The following is a 12414-nucleotide window of genomic DNA, read 5'->3' on the forward strand; positions in this document are numbered from 1 at the left end:
GTGACATCATCGTCGATCAACTCTCGACCAATCAGAACTCAGGAATGGGCAGGAGAACCAAAACTTTGTCACCAGATTGATATGAACGGAAAACAGCTTTCTTATCATGGCTAAATTCCATGCCTTTCTGTACAACTCCTAGTGATTTCTTTGCCAGAGCGTAAGGGTTATGTAGGTGCTCTCGGAATTGACTAACATAAGTTAGCACATTTGTCTTGGGACTTGATTCAATGTTTAAAATGTTCTCCTTTAAAACCTTTAATGGACCTCGAACGGTATGCCCGAATACAAGCTCTGCGGGACTAAAACTAAGAGATTCCTGTATAGACTCTCAAAAAGCAAATAAAACCAATGGAACACCTTTTTATTTGCTGTTCGAGAGTCTATACAGGAATCTCTGAGTTTTAGTGCCGCAGAGCAAAGAGACAAAGTTTTGGGTCTCCTGCCCATTCCTGAGTTATGATTGGTCGAGAGTTGATTGACAATGATGTCACCACGGCAAAGATGGTGTAGTGACGGACCAATGGGGGAATGGGGGGGGTAGCTGAATACAGGATGTTACGTCTGAGTGTGTGGTCCATGTGTGTTTAAGCTAGGGTGTTTGAAGAGTGTTTCGGGTTTTGTATTGTAGTTAGGTTAGCTTTCCCTCACTTTCTTAGCCAGCTCCATCTTGTTTGTTGTTTTATTTTCTTTGGCACCGCTCTAGCTCCCTTTCCCTGAGTGTTATTGTGTCCTATTACATATCAGTCACTTAGTCCCTCACCAGGAACCCACCTGGATCCAAAAACTATCCGAAATGTTACACCCCTTTAGCCCTAGACACTTCGGGACTTAACACAGGAAGTGGAAAAAATATATACGCACACTCACATGGGGATGTAATAGCCACCATGTATGACCAGTACAACCTGTTTGTGCCCTATTATCATTTATCCTGGAATTCTGCAGGAGATGGAAATTGTTCTGTTAGGTGTTGTTCCTAAATACCTCATAAATCCTGGACTGGGTTCAGAACTGGCGACTGAGAAGGCCATGACGTCTGGAAAACATCAGGGTCATATTACCTAAACTACTGGGCAACCACACGTGCTCTGTGGCTGGGGGCTTTGTTATCCTGGAAGAAACCCCTTGCTGCAGAAAGGAAATGCTGCAACACGAGGTGAAAACGATCACTCGGTACACAGCAATTAGCATTGACCTGGCTTTTTAAGGGAATAAGTGCACCCAAACGACACCAGCAAAATGTGCCCAAAAACATTATGGAGCTACCAGAACCTTTCACTGTTGGAACCAAGAACTCAGGGTAATGGAGTTCTTTAGGTTGACACCATGTGCGCGCTCATGCGCTTGTGGAGAACGTGGAGAGGAACGATTATGGAACACGAGCAAGCGATACGAATGATTCATCTGACCATATCACATTCTTTCACTGATTGGTAGTACATTGCCTGTGCTCTGTAGACCAGTAGACTCATGCATTGCCAGGAGTGAAGTACAAGTTGCGCAGTGCACCTCAACTACAGCATCCCGCTCTGTGAAGCTTGCGGCGGACCGTTTTCGAAGCAGCTGGCTGATCCTGCTCCAGATTGAAATCTGGAGACAAAGTGGCAGATGCTCCCTGTGCTTGCCTTACATTTATTATTGCACAGATATCTCGGAGTGTGTACTTCTTCACCCCCTTGGCCTTTTCTGCTGATGGCTTTACCTCAGAGTGTTGCGAGAACAAGATCAGCAAGTTTAGCTGTCTTGGCCACTGAAGCTCCTGCCAAACACACAACAACCCTCTTTCAAGGTCAATGAGGCATGCAGGCATGCTAGCCTTGATTATAGTCACCCAGGCCTGTTCAGCACTTTTATACATGACTTTGAACTTTCCAGGATGTTTTTTGTTTACTTAACACACAAGCTGACTGGTGTAGAAGCATATTTGATGACCCTCATTTACGAAGGTGTTTCCATTTTTGGGTTCATTATCTGTATATGCTAGTATAATTCCAAAACAGATCAGATAGAGATGTCTTCCTTTCTTGGATGGAATATTTTAATAACTGAATTTAAAAGAAGCAGTATGTTTTCCTGTTTTAATACCTTGGTTTTCTTAAGTCCCTTTTGTCCCCAGATTCCCATGATTAGGGGAAACCATTTTTTTTTTCTTACAGTGAATGCATATAAAGAAGCTTTAGCTTCAACTAGATGATGTAGCCAATTTTCATTAGTATTATTTTGGGTATTGAGTAATGTGCTACAGTATCTAGAACACAATGTTTCTTTGTCTCCATGTATAACTTCAGTGTCCATTAGACCATTTGGCTTGCTGATAAAAGAGGTGGACTCATTCAAGACTCATACGGACCTTATTTCATAGCTGTGCATCTCTGGATAAGAAACACCACTTGCTGAAGCACAGCCAGGACGTGCTGTGCACTGCAGCACAGGGAGTTGCCAGTCTTGCTTACACTATTAATCTCTGGCACAGTTTCCTGGGTAACCAGCAATGCCTTTCACCTCACTCAGCTTTCAGAAAAAGCGTACACAATTCACTGGCCTTTTCTGTAGTCTAATGGCTGATCCCGGATGAGCTCACCTCTCTGTATGTGGCTAGGCTGAAATAACTCTGAAAAACATGGATTTTTTCAAGCAACTATTTAAGAGCAGAATACACATCAATGAGACCTCCCTTGTAAAGTGCATGATGCAGTACGGACCACAGAGGAAGAGGTTTTGTCTGTTGCTTAATTGTGACAGCAACACAATTGGGAACAGAGATATGGAAAGTCTTAAAAAAGGCAACAAAACATTTGGTACAAAAGTTCCAAAATCCCTCTTAAAGTCACAATTAGCAACTGTCAAGCAACCTCTCCCAAAACTATTAGCATGCTTGTAGATCTTCAGGCCAACAGAGTTTAGCATTAGCGATTGAAAACATGCTTTTTTTAGTTCTATCATAAAATCCAACAGTCACCAACACATTTCTTAAAAATGCTTTCAGATCTCAGAGTTTTTGCTTTTTTCTTTCTCAGCATTTTGTGGAGGATTAGAATTTTTTTTCTCCAAGATGCAGTATGCAGTATTTGCAGAACTGCATTTTAAGAAGTGAAGGGAAGAACTACTGCTTACATGGCATTAGGCCACAAGACATGTTTGGTTCCATTTTTATTATACCAGCAGGGCTCTGCACAGACAAAGAGACAACAGGAAGTCTTGCTGCCCTTATCAAGCTTCACCCACGTTATTCACATCACATTATCACTAAAGCTGACAGGATTAGCATTAATATCTGTATTATTACAGCACTGGCTGTGACATACTGTTGTATTAAATGACAGTAATATATATTAGAACTGACAACAATACTGTACAGTTTGCATTGCACTTGTTGTTTCCTCAAGTGGTATAAGTCCTGTCCATTTTACACTGCTTTTCACACTTACTTCATTACTGCCTTCACGAAAAATACATTGAATTCATATCTTCACTTTAACTGAGCGATCTTGTGATACCTTTCATTATGGATGGTGAATCATTGAGGATTGGAAGGACTATCTGATACTGTTTATATTAAAGGAAAGGAAATACATTTTCTGTCAAGTAAACCTATAAGAACACATACTGTAGCTCTAGCATTGAGATCAGTGGCAGTATATTTCTTCTCCAGCTAATATTTCTCTTATTTAAAATCAAATCTTGAAGCAAATTAAAATGTTGATAAGTAATAAACAGTAGGGAAACATACTGCATACCGTATGGTAAGATTCTAATGAAAGGCACAAATAATAACAAATTGTTTCTTATACCGCGGTGTCTGAGCAGAAGAGTTTCTTTCTCGCCTGCACCTGCAGTTGGATGATGACCCCAGCTTCACAATGGATATTTATTTCTGCATGACACATCTTATTAAAAATTAAATCAAAAGTCACTTCATTGTTTTGGAGAGAAAGCCTGCAATACTCTGCCTTCTTCCTTTTAAAATATGAAAAGAGAAAACCTTCATCTCTACCGCAGACCACTTGATCATTTCCCTTTGTATATTTCCAAAAGAGAAACACAGGCCTAGAAATCATTGTAAGATCAGGCTAGAGTGTTTTCTGAGGCAGAGAATGGCATTAATATCTCTATTAATGTAGAGAAAAGGGCATGTTGCAACAGAATACAATACAGTACGAATTAAGGAATTTCTAAAAGTGAGTGACAAATTATCCCCATTTTCAAGGAATAGCTACAATACAGCTTAAACTACTCTGCCTTTTTACTTCAATGGAAACAATACAGATTCTCAGAACTTTTAAGTACCAGGACGACGTTTGATGGGTTGGGATTTGAGTTCCTCCAAACTGAACAGGACTGTAATCATCCTTTTCTTCTTAATTCTTAAACACACAGGCATGGACTTTTGCTGTAATTACTGCAGACACCTTTTCAAAAGTTTTTTTTTAAAAGATGAAATCTTAACAATCATGATACGATTTTGCACTTACTGTTGGAACAACGGTTAATACAGATGTTATATTTATGAGGACATCTTTTGTTTCAGAAATGGCCTTGTCCATTATTAGTGATCTCATCTTTCCAATAAAACTTACCCAACTTAGTTTTTACCTTATCATTAAAAAACTCATAAAAAAAGCTCTTTGCAAAACAAAAAGAGCAGTGAGGAAAGCCTCATTTAAATTAAATGAAGCTACAGCACTATCAAACATCTGCATGGAGAGCCAATGTTATACAGTGCAGAAACGAAAGGAATCACAAATTTACCATCAACTAATTAACATTTTGACATTTTATCACCTGCTGGATATACTCTGATTGAATTAGCTGTTATTAATAACATTCACAAAGAATGGAAGGAATATGCAGTATCACGAACAACAAATCCAGACTAAATTAAGTTAAAGTCAAATGATTAAGGCCCTATAGTGCTTAATGTAACAGAATATCTTTGATGCTATCGGCAAGCGACCGGTATGAACACAAGTATGCTCCCAGCTGTTACAGCAAACATGAGAAGGACTACAGTACGTTACCATTGGGTCTCAGTTTGAAACCTAGCAGAACTGACAGGTTACCCGCGATGTGTAGACTGGTGTTAGAATTGCACAGATTAGGAGCCATAACAAACAATTTAAGATACTGTATTTGCCTGGATTTGTACCAAATAATAAAACATACTGGCAGTAACAGAACCAGAGGTGGAGGGTGGAGGTGTTTCCCAAATATTAAAGTTAATAATAATAATAATAATAATAATAATAATAATAATAATAATATTAAAGGTTTACTAAACAAAATACTAAATAATCATAAAGGTTTTGTATTGACCCCAATCAGAAGAATATTACCATTTAAAGAATGTGATCTAGATTATATTATTGTAATAATCCCTGTGGACATATTTAATTCAACGCTGCTTTCATTTGTGGAAAACGAATCGCTTACAGGAGTACTGGAAGCTTCAACTCTGGACAATTAGTACAAATCGAACCATTTACTGTAATCTATAATTACAAGTGTGAAAGTGTCCTCAATAAACCTCAGTTAATCCCTTCCACAATGCTACTGTAAATCCCAACGATCAGAAGATCAGCTACTCCAACTCTAATCAGGGATCTAGCAGTCTTGTAAAAGCAGGCTGTAGAGGAAACATACTGTAGAGCTGATTTTGATCCTGTAATGAAGGACCCTGGTAGTGTTGCCTGGTGCCACCTGTGAATTGAAAAGTTAAACGTGGTAGTAAAACAATTTCGGCAAGAATGCAGATTCCCGAAAATTTCCCCGAGCCTTTCCCATTATTTACAAAATCTACACGTAATGGCAATGTCGCACCTATGAAAATCTTTTTAAGTATCAATATATCCAAACTCTTCAGAAGGCTCCAATATTGAGAGAATGCAGGTCATACTTCGTTTCATAAAGACAGTTTAATGACTTAATGACGACAACTTCACTTTCACTTAAGGTGTACATTGAATAGTGCAATTCAGTTAATGAAATAATGTCTCAGGATTGAATAGGTCTTTGAAATAGTATATTTCAGACTATTATATCTGTCCTTTTAGTTGCAGACTAGGGATAACATTTCTCACCATCAGTAACAATGATTAAAAAAATAACCCTAAAATGTCCACGATTCTTTTTGCAGTACTGTACCAGCAAGACCAATAAAATTGAATATCCTATACATTAACATTTTATCTTTTAATAAGAAATTGAAATTGTTGCTTCTACTTTGCTAGAGGGGGAATACAATGTCTTCTTTGAAGAAATTGCTTGAATGGTCTCCTCTCATGTGTAAACTTACATCTTTATTTGTGTTACCAATTAGAAAGGAGAGCAATACGTTTAAGAAAATATTGCACCAATTACATCTGATTGTACTGGTGCATAACAATGGAACTGTTGTTTACACTCTATAATTAAATTGTTAGAATATCTTTGTGGTTAAACTGGCTAATTTTATACAATGTTCATTTGACTAAGAAGGCATAGATTTACAAATCTAATTTAGATAATCATGTTTAACAGCTTTGGTTAAACTAAAATATTGTTTTAGTACAGTATATTGGTGATCTCACCAAGGATAAGACCTCGGGGCCTGATGTGATCAATCACAAGCATTCACAAATACAAGTCACAAAGACTGCTTAAAGCCAGAAGAACACAATAACAGCAGACCTCTTTAGCAACCAAGAATAAGCTACCAGGCCAGACAGCAACCCCTGCAATTTTTCATACACCCTTCATTTCAAAACAGACAGGCACATTTCATAAAAACATCTCACATAAAGAAAATAAAAGTATACTGTCCAGTCCAAGGGTCTTCCCTTAAAACCCCCAAAGAAATACTGTTCAATCTCAGATGACCCACTGAAGATTCAATTAAGTGCATGAAAACCAACCCAGCGAGGGGATTGCTACCAACAGTTTATATTCATGATAAAGTACTTTATTAAGAGCACAGTAAGTTGTTATTTGTGACTGTTTTAACCACACCTGAAATGCACGTAATCATGCTGAGGCTTTGTCGTGAGCAGACGGCTACTGCAGCCTTCAGAGAAGAAATCATCTCGACTGTGGGAGCATGGAATTACAGTAAATATGTCACTAATAATTACTCTGGCTCCAAAGGTATCTGTAAGAACACTATTAACTTGCTCTACTTTACACATACAAAGTGGTATCTATGAACCTTGTTTTCACAGTTGTAAGGTTTCCAAAGATCCATTCATCTCCCAGACATAGTGGGCTCTCCTTTCTTGCTTTACTCCAAAAACCATTTGAACACGCATAAGTCGGTATTTCCTTAGTCTAGCCCTGTCGTAGAAGATGCTGCCAAAAAAACTGAATCTTGGGGTTAATTAGAAGAGATTATCTGCAGTTGCTTTTCTTCATCAAGTGTTTGCTGCCAAAACTCAGAGAACACCCCCATACCACACAGGAACACAATTTCTTTGGTTCAACTGACAGTTCCTCTATAGTTCAGCATCTCCTAGCAGTTAACAATAGCTCCAGCGGTATTTTTACTACCCCCAGCTGTTTGAGAGAAAACGACACTTTCTCCAGTGTTTAACTTTTCTGTTGGAAAGCCTTCAGCAACCCCACACCTAGGTTTCCATGTGCTTTGTCTCTTTTGTTTCTTTCCTTCCCAGTTGGAAAAGAAAGGCCCCTCGTGTCTTGAAGGCACGTGTGCTGTCCTGACGCAGGTAATCCACATTTGTTCCCCGTGTGTGATCTTTCAAGTCAGCATTAAACCTGCTTCTAAAAATGCTCAACCCTTTTATAGGTGAAACGCAACTGCTCCAATCGCAGTCTAGCTTATCCCTCTGGAAGCAACTGTTTCATAAAGTTGATTATTCTTCTCTTTCCATTATATAACTTCTCAGTTTTAATGTAATGGAAGTATGTTTTACTCTACAGTCTTATAAAGAATAGCCTTACACTGACTCCCAATCATAACATACATCAGCAACCGTATACATGGTAATCTGAAGAGACAGACAGATCTAGCTCATTTACCTTCTCATCTAATTTTTGGCATTTAGGCAAAACTATTATACCACTTCTTTACCGTTGTACACATAAAAACATATTTACTGTATCATTTTTAAAACCGTAAAATATAGAAATCTTTCTTCATTAAAAGGTATAGATGCATTCAGTTATAGCAGGAAAACAGAAGTGCTACATTATCTACATGGTGCTGCTGAGCTAATTTAGTAATTTAGTAACACTGTTTCCTCAACTGTAAACATACCTGGAATTATGTCGACTGAACCTAAAATCCATCGGAGCCCAGCCATCAACATTGTAATAGCTGCCAACAACATTGAGAATGGATAAGACATAATTTAAAAAGAATAAAGTTTTTGGCCCTACATTATTTTTTCCAAGCCTGCTATGGAGAGAAATTAGGTCAGAAGTGCTGACTTCCACAAGAGCTGCAGCTTTGATGAGTTGTTACTGAAGGTTAAGTACACAGGCTACAGAGACAAAGAACAGGCCTCCACCAAAGATGCATTTTTAGCCCACTGATTTCTAACAAGTATGGAGGTCAAGATGTACTCTGGTGTACCCTCCCTCTGTAGTGTACTCTGCAGCTGAAAAGGATCCAGTTCAAGTTCAATCCCATAGGTGGCAGCACTTCAGTGTACAGTATGATCTTTTATTTTACTGCTGTTTCTCATCTTTATCCTATCTTTTATCCCTGACTATATGGGGTTTTTGTCTGTATGTAGTTAGACATATTAAACTTAATTGTAGTGGTATTTCATTCATTGAACATACATAAAAATTGCCTTTTGTTCTGACTGTCACTCAAGGCCTGTATATTGTTACATAATTTGGACACAGGGACTCGAGAACACTCCATGTTCGTGTTTCATAAATTGTGCTTCAACTGTTTTCTTTCAAACTGTTCTTCAACTGTATCCTTTCAATCAATCTATACATACTGAATTAAGGACAATCTGTTGTATTTTGTCCTAGCTTGTAAAGTATGCAGCAAACAAACACAAAAAATAAAAAAACACGTGGTTTGCTTCTTGTTTTTATAATTTTAATATTTTGGGAGTTCAGTTCCCTCAGCTTCTTGCTGGGGAAAATTCCTTTAAGCAATATATTGTTCTTCTCTGGAATGAATCAAGAGCAGCAAACATATCTTTTCAAAGATTGATTTTCTCATTTTGTCTCGCAATGTCTTACAATTTATTACTATATCATCAAATTTCACAAATGATATATGCCAATTATTTCAGTACAATCTTTTTACTGACTCATACTGAGAATCTGAACTTTTTTCATTCTGAGCTATACAATATCATTACTGTAAATGTGTTTGGGGAAGCTGGAAAGACTTGTTTTATAATTAAGTACATTTTCAAAATAGCTTCAGATACAAAATGTCATGAATAGAATATTTTTCAATGTACTAGTTAAAGATTCAGATTCATTGAATCGGCATGGAGTATTAAAAATCAGTTTTTGAAAAAGACTATACAGCCACTGATACTAATATTATAACTTAAGAAAGTGAACTTAGACTTAGAGTTATATTTGTAACAGCCTGCAGGCTTGACAGACAGATTGGTAAACACCTTACTGTCTGAAACTAGTTTTAAACACATTAAGAACATATTGCAAAAAGTAATCTGTGGAGGTTTTCGTATACGGATAGGGAACGCCCTGGAGACCTGCTATGATTTTTTATACTCGGCAAATGCACTTGAAATGCAACTGTGAAATGAGTCGGAAATCAAAATCATTGTTTTTTTTAAAGTAAGGCAATTACAAGTTCAGCCTACTATTAACAAGCATGATATTAATTTTTTAGGACTGAGGTGTTTCTTTTAAATAGAACATACAAAATGTTGTAATGCTCATTTAATTCTTAGGCACTTCAGGCAGATGTCACAGGGACATTAATTTTAACTGCAACAACAGATCACCACAGTTGTTTCCAGCAAGGTAAAGTTAATGTGGGGCAGCTGTGTCTAATAAGAGAAACAATGTTTGGTGACTCTCCCACCACTGTCAGATTACAAATACAAGGCTTAAGTTTTTATTCTTTAACTGGTTGTTGAACTGAGCGTTCAGAATCATATTTTGTCAAAAAGTACTGTAGATGTGATTAACACTTACAAAGGCCATCAGAAAGACTACATTTTCTTAAACCTCCTCCTCCTTAACCAGGCTTTTCTGTATGATTGTTTCAAGCATTTGTCTTAAATAGTATCAAGAGCTTTAGCCAGCTCATGCATACAGCATTTCTATGTGTGAGAGCTAAAGAACTAATTTAAATATTTTGGAAGTCACATGCTCCTGTTTAACAGCTGTTTCCTGTTTATCTCACATTTGTCATTGAGACACGAACCCTGGCAAAGCCAAGATCCAAGATTAGAAAAAAAGCAGAGTGTTTCTTAAGCATTTTTTAAGTTGTGATTTCTTGCATATCTGTATGATTTGAGTCTTCTATTGAAGGCATTACATGGCTGTAAAGTATCATGTGTTTAGTGACTAGTAGTGAAAACTCATGTAGTGAAAACTATAAGAAAACAGTAAACTAAAAAATACAACTTTTACCCTCTTCAATTCATCATTAAAACAGTAGTGTAGTATAAAAAAATATTTGTGCACACATTGCTTGTGCTCGCAGTTTCTCATACAGATCACTGAAAAATCTTTGCTTGGCCACATGCATCAACTGAGAAAATGTTGACAGGTTTACGCAGGTGAGTTGGAATGCATCACTGAAATAAAGAAAAGCTCACAGTCAATAAAGCAAAACAAAGCTGTTATAAAAATTGTTGACCTACTCCTGTTTTTGCTAAATCCACAGCACATAATCATGCAACTTTACGTTCTGCCAGTGGACATTCTGAAAAAGATTTAAGCCACAACTTGGTTTACAAACATTCGGCACACACTGTAACTTAATGTTCTGGTCAGAACATGTGGTTTTATGATGGTGGCTTAGTGTGTGACTTCCAAGACCAGACTGCACAGAATGAGAGCCAGAGATTTTTTTTTGGCCTTTGCTTTTTATCAAGAATTAATACCATTTGATTAAACAAGTTATTTTTGCTTTCTCTTGTTGGGCAGAGTTTCAGGTGCTTCTCATAGAAGGTACGTCATAAGTTAAAGAGATATTGGGAGGATTCTCAATGTCAAAACTACTCCCATCAAAAGTGACAAGGCTCGACCTGGCTAGTATTGTCTTCGGAGTTCAGAAATTAATCACTAATATTATTAATTGTAAAAGTTTTCTCTAGTATTACATTTCTACTCAACGGCAGCTACAAACCCAAACAATTCCCCAAAACTGTTGGCACTCTGGGTAAAACCAGACTAACACAAGTAATAAGATCTATGTGGTAAAATGCAGAAAAAAAGCTGACAAAAATAATAAGAACTGCTTGGGTGCATTTTTTGTTCTGAAAAGCATCAGTGTGCATGTTCTTTCTTTTGTCAGATTGTCAGTTTACAACCCCCCACATAAAAGGGCAAATTAACACTACTCTTTTCAGCACTTAATATTTCTTAAAACAAAGGAAACCTATGGTTAAACCCTAACCCTAACCCTATCCAAAACTGACGCAGTAACACCTGGCCAGATCAGCTCCCCAACAGTAGACGGCATTTAGAGGATGGAGGCATCAGAGCCCACCTACATGCTGGCGTGGTCCTGAATAACCAGCATAAGGCAATATCTTATCCAGGGCACATCGGCATTCCTACAGAAACTGACCACATGGAAACTGGCGCAGGAGTGTTCAGCAGGAGTCACAGACCCATCTGGCACGATGGTGTGCAGAGACACGGCGAGAGGTAGTATCCATGTTGCACTGCACAAGTGCCCCAATTCAAAGGTGGAGGTATGATGGTATGGATTGTAATAGAGTATGAAATATCATGCATAGGGTTTATTGATAGTTAATACGCAAAGTTATACCTCACACATTGCACCTTAGTTTGTTCAAAGATATGCCCTTGCCTTTATGCATCGACGGTCCATGGCCCCATCAATGTAGCTGCATCTTTCAGACTTCCCAGGCACAGCACAAAATGCACTGGGATGAACCCAGTAGTGCATCTCTGGGATGCACTGGTCCTATGCATCATCCAGAGCCTAAACCACATACTGTACGTTGGCTTGAGCTATGAGGAACACTACTCAGAGAGAAAGAAGTGTTCTTGTAGCGTCTAAGTCACAACAGGCAGGAGCTCTGCTAGGAGCAAATGGAACAAAGACTAAATACTGAATCTATTCAAGGAAAAATGGACTCCCATGGTATCCTCTCAACCTTCTTTGATCTCAAAGGTTTTGAACATAAATGTGCCCTGTGAGACATAAATCAGTTGGGGTTTTTTTATTTAGTAAGCTTGATGCTAAACTGATGCTGTCGGGACATACACAGTCTTCCT

General features: G+C 37.9%; 1 protein-coding gene across 8 annotated transcripts in view; it reads right to left on the reverse strand.

Annotated features, from left to right (window-relative positions):
* The window catches only part of marchf8 (membrane-associated ring finger (C3HC4) 8), a 94982-nt gene that overhangs the window by 46650 nt on the left and 35918 nt on the right, over nucleotides 1-12414 (reverse strand). The window lies entirely within an intron of this gene.

Source organism: Lepisosteus oculatus, chromosome 4 (assembly GCF_040954835.1).
Source record: "Lepisosteus oculatus isolate fLepOcu1 chromosome 4, fLepOcu1.hap2, whole genome shotgun sequence".
In the NCBI taxonomy this organism is placed as follows: Eukaryota; Metazoa; Chordata; class Actinopteri; order Semionotiformes; family Lepisosteidae; genus Lepisosteus; species Lepisosteus oculatus.